General features: G+C 37.2%; 1 pseudogene across 1 annotated transcript in view; it reads right to left on the minus strand.

Moving 5' to 3' along the window:
- The window catches only part of LOC308178138 (DNA repair endonuclease XPF-like), a 23020-nt pseudogene extending 15599 nt beyond the window's left edge, over positions 1-7421 (minus strand). Inside the window, exons 1-3 of the transcript XR_013956149.1 lie at positions 4028-7421; positions 3298-3478; positions 614-774 (exon numbers count right to left, since the gene is read on the minus strand). The product of XR_013956149.1 is annotated as a DNA repair endonuclease XPF-like (transcript). The remainder of the gene's footprint in view (positions 1-613; positions 775-3297; positions 3479-4027) is intronic.
- Between the last annotated feature and the right edge of the window lie 4266 nt (positions 7422-11687).

Here is an 11687-nt window from a genome sequence, read left to right on the forward strand (position 1 = left end):
AGATATAAATGCCCTTTTTTCATTTGCAGGAGATGCCACTTGCCACTTTTTATCCCAATAACAAATAGCCAAGTGAAGATGTGATGGTGAGACATTTATTTTGACGAGTAACCATTTTTTGCAAAGTTACAATATAGATGCCATTATGTAAATTCATAAATTCAACAAATACATGCAATTCAATGATTAGCAGCTATATATAATTTAATGCTTTCAGTACATATTTTCCTTTCTATATGAAGAAAAAAAAAACGTAATATAAATATCAGTTAAAAAAAAAAAAGGAAAAATCTTATTTTACAGCTACTGGCCTGTGCCTCTAGTGTTTAGCATCCTTTATTTAGCTAAAGTAGAAAACATTAAAATGTCATTTAATTTTCAAATTAAGATGAGTATGATACAGATACACAATGTAGAAAGCCAGAGGAATAAAAGCCTCCAGATTTTTTAAAGTACAGAAGGCTTCACATCAACAGTAAATATCAGTTAATAAGTGTTTCGCTATGATGGCTGAAATATGGCTGATACCGTAATTATAAAGAAGTTCATATAAACTAAAGTTACAAACTATTTAAATGTAAAGTAAGCTAAATGCAAGATGAATCCACTTCTACAGATGCAAGGACTGCAGTCTTATGAATGGCCTCATAAAACCATCTGATGATTTCATGATTATGACTGTTCTCATTCTAGGCATGTGAGCCCGTAGCTCTGGTGACTGATCCATGGAGAAATACTGCACCAGATTCCACATCATTATTACAAGTAACAAACCTCAAAGGAAGAACAACAACAACAACAATCTCATAAGGAAGAAACTGTAATGGGCTCACAAATCCCTTGAAGTCATATGGATCTGCTGGCAGATAATTTAACATCCCCAGCTTTGGCTAAGCAGCAGGTCCTTGTTCCAACACAGCCTCTATAAGCCAATCTGACCACACAGTTACAAAGGTGCCAGCTGATTTTACAAACAAAATGAGGCACGGAGAAGAACACTATGTCTGAAGAACTCTGCAATTCAATGAGAATTTTCCTTACTTTGTGCTGCACCCCCAGGTCTTTTCATGGTTCAGAAGGCAAGAAGGAAAATTCAGAGAGCTTTGTGTTGTTCATTTCTGCATCTTTGTAATACCAAAAGGTAGAGTTTATAACAAAGAGTGTGAGTACACAAGATGTACATTCTAGACTGGACAGAAAAAAAAAAATAGGCAGACCTCCTGCCCAAGGCAAGAGCACTGAATGGGTTATCAGCTGAATTGCCCAGTCTCATTTCAGGCTCTGCTCCTGGAAGACTTAATGCATGCCACAGACATAGCAGCTTGGTTTCCACCAGACATCAAGAAATATTCATATCACATACATGAAAAGGAAAATTAAAAAAAAAAATAAACAAAACACAACACAATCTGACACAAAGAAATAAATAACCATAGAGTTTCACCACAATCGGAAAAAAATACTTCCACGAACAGTGGAACTGTGAGACTGTGTTCCTGTTACTTCATGGTTTAAATTATCTCTTCAATAAATGATGTTTTTCTTAAGCTATTTAGATTATCACTTTCTGCTGTGATTTCTACTGGCTAAAAGCACAGCTATACCATAAGGTTAAGCCTCTTAAAGATTTAATTTGAGTCTATTTTCAAAAATACTTAGAGAAATTTAGGTCTTTAAGACCATTTCTTCTGTCACAAATTGAATGAAATTAGTTTTAGAATACAAATAGGGAACGAATACAAATAGGGAGCAGAATACAAATAGGGAGCAGAATACAAATAAGGAATTCATTCAGCTGAATTTACGAGTTCATGAGCTGCTCATTCTCACGTGATTCTTCAGTGATTTTATAAACAATATTTCTAACACTTACCAACACTGTACCGTATTTTTTCTATGTTAGTTCCTCAAGAAACACTATTACAAGCTTTTGTTGGTTTTGTCGTACAATTTCACACCCAGGTAGTACGTTTCCAATAGAAACACGTGTTACCCAAGCTTTAAATGAAGCACCAGGTTTGTAAAAACTGGTGTCACACTGACCTCCAGTGGCATTACTATGAGTATAACAACTCTGTGTCATTTCAGGTCAGTAATTTTTAAAAAAATCTTTACTGCATTTATTCCCTTCATCCACACAAAACCCAAAGATGTGTTTTATTTTGTTTTGTATTTTTCTTTGGGATAAGGGGGAAAGGCAAACAGGAAAGAGCCGAAGGGAAGAACAGAAATTAAAGGAAGTGCCCAGAAACTGTTTACCTTTTTTTTTTTTCAGTTGGAAAAAAACAGAATTGACAAGTCTAGTGTCCTTTTGCCTTAGCATGAAGCTGTTCAATATGTTTCACAGATTTGAGGTTTTAAAGGTTGACTAAAAGGAAGGAGATATAGCTTGTGAAGCAAAAACTTACATTCTTCTACACATTTAGTATTCTGTTGCATTTAAACATTATAAAGATGTTAATATTATATACCAGTAAAATATTCCTATACTCTCAGGCATCTGTTTTACTAGCTCTCCAGGCTGTAAGAGGGTTTCCAGCTTAACCGCTATGTTTATGTTCTTAGACAAGAACATAAAAACAACTGAGATCAGGAGAAGAGAGGGACCAGAACATTAGAGAACAAGACAACTGGAATATCTTTCATGTGTAACTTCTATACAACAACAAATAAAGTCACAAGCTATGCCCAAAAATCCTTGCGAAGTTTTAACAACATTATTTCATAATATTGCTATTTAGATAGCATCCGAGATGTTACAAGAAGATTAGTAAGACATTGTTATTTTATTTGATGGGAAAAATCATCAGGACTAATTCATTAATGCAAAAACCAGCAAGTGTGCATGGTTGATAAATATGCAATCTAAAATCAGTTTCAATCACAGGCCATTTACTGAGAGTATTCTGGACGTTATTTTCTCAAGTATAATCAATTATTTTCCTTGGAAAGCAACGCAGCCACTCTGAATTTCCATGTTTCTTATGTCGTGGCATAGTTTAACTGCTGATTGTTTTCCAGTTTATTATTGATATCAGAAAGCCATACAGGGACATTATCCACTACCTAAAAAGAATGTGGATTTTTTCAAATTGTGTGATTAAATAAAGCAAACAAGTTTCGAGCAAAGATGACCATTAAAAAAAAAAAAGGTAAGAACTACATATTTGTTCCTTTATCTCAGTCTTTGTAAAAAAATAAATAATTCTTCAACCTTAACATCAGTCAGTAGAACTCTTTCCACAGAATTAAGCTTTATGTATTTTCAGTCATAGCTTGACTTCATTAAGCTCTTACCAGTAATGAGGTTTGCAAGAATCTTGTCGGGAAGGAAATCTACCACGAGGATTCGACTTGTTGCAAAGAGAACTCCTCCTTGCGTGTAAAATTCATAGCGAGTGTTACTTGCAACCTTATTGGTAACACGTCGAGGAAGATGAACAACTCCGTCTGACCTCAGTTGATCAATAAAATACTCCTAAAACAAATGCAGTAAAAACACAACAGACTTCATTCTGACAACTGATGAAATGGATACAAAAAGAATTGCAATTAGGCCTATTTCATTAGTTTTGCAAATCTGTCCACAACCACATCAAAACATGACAGTGTAAGATACTAGATAACGAAGTCAGAATTATGGTGATGTTTTATTATTAGACATCCTTCATTAAGTTTGAAACCCTTTCAGGTGACTTAGAAACAAAAGTTTCTTCAATATCAGTTAGACAATATTCAAGTACAAGCCACTGCCACTCGATGGATCTTAGCTACCCTGAAAATTTTACCTTGCGTTTTTCACAGTATGTTAACGGCCCTTTTTTTCAGGGAGCAGGCAACACTAACTTACGGCCCGAGAAGCGACCTGGGCCCGTCGCGGCCCGCCAAACCGCCGCGGGAGAGCCCCCAGCCGCCAAATCCCATCTACAAGGCGGCAGCAGCCGGCGGGCAGCCTCTGCTCGGGCCCGGGCAGCTGCCTTCATCCCTCCTTCCTCCTCCTCCCTCCTCCTCCTCCTCCTCCCCTCACCTCCTCGGCGGGGCTCGTGTTCAGCACCAGGCTGGCGGGCTCGCTGTAGAGGCGGAGGAAGCGCAGCAGCAGGCGGTCGATGCCGAGCCCACAGGCGCACACCACCAGCCCGTCCCGGTGGAAGAGGTCCGACAAAATCTGCTTCCCGCCCTCCCGCAGCGCCACCATAGCCGCCGGCCCCAGCCCGCCACAGCAGCGCCTGCGCCCGGCCCGCCCCAGCCTCGCCGCGGCTGCGGAAGCGGCGCCCTCAGGCGGCTGGAGGCGCTGCCTCCCCTGGTGGTTGAGGGTCTTCTGAGGGCGGGGGTCAGGTACGGAGGTCATTTTTTTAAATTACAAATGGCTCATTTTTAGTCACTGACTAGTGGCATTTTTTAACCAATGAAGCTGGCCGAACCGAGCCTGCGCTCCGCCATGAGGCAGAAGCACCTCAGCAGGCAGTGTCCTGCTGAGAGGTGCCCCAGGCCTGCTCCCAGAATGGCTGCCAAGGCATAAATATAAAATAAAACGATAAACCTGGACGTTTTCTGGGCCTGCCACAGGGCAGATGGGTGCTGCTTTGGTTGGGCCGCATGCTAGCAAATTTAGCTATTGAATGTGGTCATTTAATATAGGATGTTTTCAAATTATTTTAGAAGTAATTTGCATTTTAATAGGCAAACATTCAGGGCAAAGCAGAAAAAATGTTTAAAAATGGACATAAATTAATAAAATATTGGGACTATTCTTGAGTTTTTTATTTTCACACACTTGTTGTACCATTTCAGGTATGTTGATACCTGAACAATTTTTTCTTTATAAATTGGGTCACATTGTCAACTCTTGTGCCAAGTGCCATAATTTGGTTCTCATTTTTAGCTGGCTGGTACTCAGCTCTCTGATATTCACATTTAAACTTATTTTAGACTGTAAAAAAGTCAGAAAAATAGTATTTTTACTTGGGCAATATTTCATTTTTGTGATTTCCATGCCTTCAGTCAGGAGGTGCACTTGGTGATCCTCATGGGCCCCTTCCAACTCAGGATGTTCTATGATTTTACTGGCCAAAACATTTACACAAAAATACGATGATTATTATTAACATTTATTACTATTTTTGGATATTGTATGAAAAGCTGTTGTCCAATAAGGCTGCTACTTTGAAGAATTACAATACTCTGTAGAGATGTCTGTAGAATTTAGGAGCCAACCATTTCCTTAACCTAATGTTTCTTACCTGAATTAGAAATAGTGATTTTTAAGCAGTCAAAATAAAATGGAATAATTCAGGCAGTTTAGTAGCCCTTCCCCCCGCCCCCTTACCCCTTGTACTGTATGTATATATATATATGTATTGACTTTGGCTAAATATAGTACTAATGTACAATTGTTATGAGATGTACTTCTCCTTATATATTCATTAACCAGTAGAGGGCTGTCATTTGTCAGGGTTATATTGGGAGAGCAGAACTTAGACTTAAAAAGTCTTGCAGTCCCTCCTCCCTTCCTCCCTTCCTTCGTGAAACAGAGTAATATTAAAAAAAGTCTCCATGAAAACACAAGAAATAAGTTGTATGGGTACAGGATAAATAAAATGCTAAGAATTAGGAGTGATGTATAACTTTTAAGTTGGCAATAACAGGTTAGGAGAACAATATATTTCTGTATTCGACAATGACAGCTTATTTTTAATTTTAAACAAAACTTATATATACACAGTAAACATTATGAATAACTGTAGGAGGTCCGTGCCATATAAAATGTTTTGTATTTTATTTATAAAAATAAAAACAAACTATAGGTTACTTTCAAGCTGATAAATGGTTGGTACAGCCTGGTACCAGCCTCACAAGAATGAAATATACTTGCACATTTTAACAATGCATCAAATGACCTATTTACTTCATCATATTAATGCTATATGAGAGGCAGATTAATTGTATGGTAGAGCAATAGAACAAATCATTGGATGTAGGCTTATTACTTGTTTCAGTCATTAATATAATCAAAAATATTAATATGAATCTTCTTTGTACGATATGCTTTTGACAACCAATTGTTTTTAAAATTTTAATTTTGACAAGTTATTATTAATCAAGAAAACCATGCAAGAAGCCATGACTAAGTCATTAATCTATTCATCTGTATAACGACAACAGCCTTGTCTGAAAACTACTGACAGTTCTTGTGCATTATGTTAACGAACCTTTGTTACTTATAATGTAAAGAGCTGAGGAGAACTCCCTGTGAGAAGAAAACCAGTATTTAGATAACTTCTGTAAAGCTTACTTTCTGTTCTTTTTAAAACATTGACATTTTGTCTTCCATCCTGTTGTCGTGTTTAAGAAAAGTTCAGTATTTTCAGCCCTGAAAGCGTGGTGAGATTTCCCATTTTGTGGATTTTTCAGTGTATATTTGGCCTGGTCTGTAGTTTGGATTTTAGCCTGATTGACCCCATTATCTACTGAGAAAAATCTCTAACTGGTTTAGGGGGTGTTTTAAGCCTCAGTTGTGCTATCCAACTAACAAGACTATAGCCAATTTCTTTGAAATGGCCTAAAAATTCTTGCATTTCACAATTTCCCACAGAAGCAACTTCATCATAAATAAAATCTACTATATTTATTTATCTAAAATCCTACATACAGTTTGATGCATTATCTCTGGTTAGGTTTATCAACTATCCCCTAAACTCACTAGCTGATGAATTTTAAGAGATTAACAGCCCTAGTCCTGGTGTTTGTTACCTTGCATCATTACCTCATGGAATATATCTTTGTTCTTCTTCACATTTTAGTAAGAACAAGGATCTGCTGGAGTTTATAATTATAAAGATAAGACTGTGAAGCAAAATTCTCTAAATCAATGAATGGTTTTATTATCCAGGTTACCAATATATTTAGTTTTTTAAAAATATGAACAAATTTATTTTCTGAGGAAAAGAATAAAAATAGAAATACTGATGTTTATCTGTACATATAAAATTACATTCAAAATTGAAAAAAACAACAACAGTATTTTGGAGATTTATTATAAACCATCTTATAGCCACATCTCTTCATGTTCTTAGAACATTTACTTCTAGGGTGGGCACTTTCTATAATTTGTGATGGACTGAAATAGAATTTTCTCCAGCAGTCTACATACAGAACATTCTTTACAGATTAAAAAGCAAACAAACAAACAAAAACTTTACCCCGTAAAAGAAAATCTTTTTTTTTTTTTTTTAAATGAAGCTATTGTAAAAACTAAATGTGACATGCTGCTTTTGCTGGCTTAAAAATGCCCACCAGTTAAAGAACTGATCTGTGTATGGTCTGATGGTTAGGGAACATTAGTAAGGAAAGTTAGGTTGTAATCCCAGGTTGGCTTTGCGCGGACCGAGACCCTGGAACTACCAACTCCTTCCCCTTAATTCCCCTCTTAAGTATAATTGCCATACAAGAACAGCAACTGTGTTCTCTTTACTTTGTCTTAAGTAAACTCAGAATTAAACTTAAGCAGCTGTTAATGATTTCCAGTGTTTGTTTTTTTTTTTAAATCCATGATTGCAAAGCTAAATTAAAAGCTTTAAAGATATATGCAGTTTGTAATAAGTACCCTGAACCGTCTTAATTTTGATTTTTTTCTCCACGCGTGCATCTTAGATAAATAGTGACCATGTAGAATATTCCACTTAAATAGTTTCTGTATATAAAAGTCATGAAATATGTTGAGGTTTCCTTATTGTAGGAATATATATCAGTGACAGATAGATCTAGCGTATTAATGTGTTAGATGCACATCTGTCGTATGTTTCTAAGGGAGGTGATCGTATTCACTCGGAAGTGTTTAGCTGCTCAGTTCATAGAAGTACTTTCACTGATTAACTACTTTGGTACTAGCAAAAGAAACAGTTGGTGATTCAGTGGGGAGCGTTTCATTGTGGCTGGATGTAGAGGGTATCACAGGTGCAGAAGTGTTTGCACAGCTGTGGCCAGCGTAGATTTGTGGTACAGCAGTGGCAATGCGAATCTGGCTTTGCCATTTTAGTTGAAGATTTTATGTTTCCTGAGCCCTAAGTGAAAAAATGTTGGAAAAACATTATCTGAGTGCTACAAGAAGTTGTTATTTGTGAAAAGAAATGATCTTGCAATGTTATTACTTAAAAAATGTTTGTCTGAATTGCCGATATGTATCACAAATAGTTGGAACGTGCAGTTCAATGAGTATCCGTCCTTCTGATTCCAACGGAATAGCTATAAAATGCAGGGATTAGAACATAAAAATTACTCTCACTCACAAACCAAATATTTTATTAGATTGCTATGTTGCTGAAGAGATGTCAAAATACCTTGTGGAGGAACAAAGCTAAGGTCTTGCTGACACAGAGTCCTGACAAGCATGTGTTTAGGCACCAGGAAGCAGCTCCGGAGCCACACAGTGCCTCAGCCCATCACTGCCATCATTCCCCGTGGGGAAAGGAGTCGTGTGCGTTCCTTCCAAAACACAGCCGCTTTGTGGGCAGAGCGGCTTGAGTAACTGCTTTAAAAGCTGCGCTCCCCAAACATGTGCTTGCTATGTAAGTCAAGATACCTTTGCATAGACCAGCACTATTGCTGTGGTAGCATCCTGCGGGCAAAGCACAAGAAAAGATAAAATTATAACTGCACCTAAATTTTTCTGTTAAAATATCATTACCTTAGAAGTTAATATGAAGTTATCAGTTTTATACAGACATTTTTCCTGAGGCCTATTATCAGATTTACTGTTTCTCCCATACAGAAGTAGTTGAGCAAGGAAACATACTAACATGGCAATTAGAAACCTTTTCATATTAATTTGAAAATTGTAAATGTGGAATTAATGTTGTTTTACATTTCTAATTAGAATGCTTGTATCCTGTTGCTGAAATGGGATATTGCTGCTGATGTAGGATCCCATCTGTAATCATTTTCTTAACCCTTGAGTAGCTGCATACAACTGCAGGCTCTTCCCTGAAGGAACATTCTGATTCTCTCTGTGGGGCAGATTCACACCTCCGTAACTTCTTGTCTTTTAAAGAGAACCTGAAGTTAACGTGATGAAAACTTTCCAGATATATGGAGTTTTCCAATTCTCCAAGCATTTGGTTATAGAAGACACATGGCAAAGGCAGCAATTGCAGCTTTTACAGTGTTGTACGAACATAGGCAGCTCTAGCCTGAAGCCTTCCCATGTAATTTCATTTTGGGCAGATTTGTTAGGGGTTGTTCTAGGACAAAGGGAAAGCATATTTTTTTTCCTCTTGGAACTACGAACTAACTCTGTATTAACTGTATTAAGCCTTTTTAAATTAGAGACTGGTCTAAATAGACAACGGAGCACGCTTTTTCACCTCCTTTATAAAAGCCATATCAAGCACCAAAACTGAAGAGAAATCAGAATCAACAACAGCCTTTACTGATGTCTCAAAATCAAATAGAGTGAATTTCACCATTGCAGAGAGGGCTTCTTACCATTTCACTGCTGAGCTGCTGCTCATATAGGCTTTTTGCAAACATTTCTGTCTGATTTGGGGCCCTTATCGCTGTCAGAGTCTAATGGGAAACGTGTTTCAACAAGGCAGTGATGGTTGTACTGCGGAGCTGTTCGTATTCAGAGCGCAGCCAGCTGCAGAGCTCTGGCGGTGAAATCGTCGGTTCTTTTATGGATCTCTTGCCCAAGGTGCAAGACATACCAGCGTTAGAAGTTAGGAGTTTGGAGTATGTTGTTGTATAGGTTGAAACGATAGGAGAGCTTTCATTTTAAAACAGGTGAACTCTGGTAGTTACGGCTGTTCTATTGCTATCTGCGAGAGAAAAACTGAATTTACTATCCAAGGGTGCATATCTCCTTTCAGGGTTCTTTAGTACAGCAGAAGCACTAAGTCACCTTAATTTAGATTACTGCTTTCTAGGAAGAGAGATTTAGATTTCTGAACAGAGAAAAAGGCTCATCCCTGTTTCGACTGTGCCACGTAAAACAGGACTTGTAAGTAAGTTGAATGGCCATCTGCCCAGCTGACCTATGCCAGTGAAATAAGGAGGGTGGTTAACAGCTTAATGAAAGAAAAACTTAGCATCCAATTCAAAACATGAGGTATAGATGCTTGGCAGTACAACATCACTGATTTCTTAGAACGTTTTCATTTGGGGCAGTTGAAAGTGAGAAACAATGCTACCTTCTGTCAGTGTTATGTTCCAAAGGTAGGAGTTCAGGGACTGTATTACTGTCTCTTCCCTTTATTTCACTGATTGCTGGCTTTTATATCCTAGTCTGAATGAACTGTATTTCTGAGAAACATATCAAGAAAAGGAACATTCTCATTAGTAAAAAGTACCTGGAACATCTCCTGAGCATTTATGAACTTGAATGAATTTCCTGGGATTCATCATGCAATACAAAAGTCGAAATCGGGAGCTACATCTTTACTTGCATTTCAGATCAATATGTCTTTTTCACTCTTTGCTTTCAGTAACTCTATCCAAAAAGTTAGATATGTACCAAATTATCATACCTCTCAGAATTCTTAGTAAGATTGTATTATGAATGTGTGATCTGTTCTATTTTTAATGACATTTTGAATTCAATTTAAAGTAGAGAGGAAACTGTTGGCTTACGTTCTTCGGAGCCTGCAGGAAACCTTTAATTATGAAGCAGCAATAATCAGTTCATAGTTAAGACTGAAGCTGGCTCCTTCGTTTAGGCCTGAATAGTTAATTGTCTCTCCTGAGCTCCAAGAGTTCTCTGAATCACTTTTAAACTTCGTGTTAGTCAGATAAAATATTTTACAAATACAATACTCAAAAATCTCATCTGACTTTTGAACATTTTCCTGCTTCCTTGAAAGTGTAAGACCTGCCCCCATCATTTCATTCTTTTGCTAAGAAAACAAGTATACTGCTTTAGAGCTATAATCTTTGTATGCTAATGAGGAATTATGCAATAACAAACTTTGTGGTATGTGAGACTCAAACCATGCTCCAGCCAGGAAAGTGAACAGAATTCTAAATACTTAAGTCCACATAAGTAAAGATACTATTAAAGAGGTATGGATTAATTGATTCTTGATAAAACTGCAGTTTAAACTAGCAACATAAGCATAACATAAGAGACAGAACTAAAGTTACACAGGGCTTTGTTAAAGAAGTCTGAAGAGATCTGAGGCAGCCTCCTGAGAAAGAAAAAAACAAGATTTTCAGATCCAGACAAAATAGCAGATAAAGTAGGAAACTACCCCTAATGCTAGATATGTTAGATAAACCTAGCAACTGCCTTTTTTTTCTTTGATGTATTTGATGGAGGTACACATTTCTTGTTTTTTGTTTTTTCTTTCTTTTCTTCCTTTCCCCTCCCTCCCCCCCAAGGAAGGCTTCAGTGTAGAAAGCAGTAGAAAGACTTCTTGAGTCCTGGGTTTGAACAGAAATATGCTCTATACAGAAAGATATGTGCTTCTAGAAATCTCATTATATTTTGATTCATTCTTTCAGATTTTCCATCGCTGCCTTTCACTTTCCAACTCCAGGCTTTTTGGGTATTCCCCTCTGGCATCCCAGAACTTCGTGCTGTAATCCCAGTCTGTCTTTCCTATGCATCTATGCATTTCCTATGATTGCTTTGGTTTGGTCTGACTTTTTTTTTTTTTTTATTTTCCGTTATGTAGGAGCCTTGCTTAAATGTATTA

Source organism: Anser brachyrhynchus (genome assembly GCF_964034855.1).
Source record: "Anser brachyrhynchus genome assembly, chromosome: 15".
NCBI lineage: Eukaryota > Metazoa > Chordata > Aves > Anseriformes > Anatidae > Anser > Anser brachyrhynchus.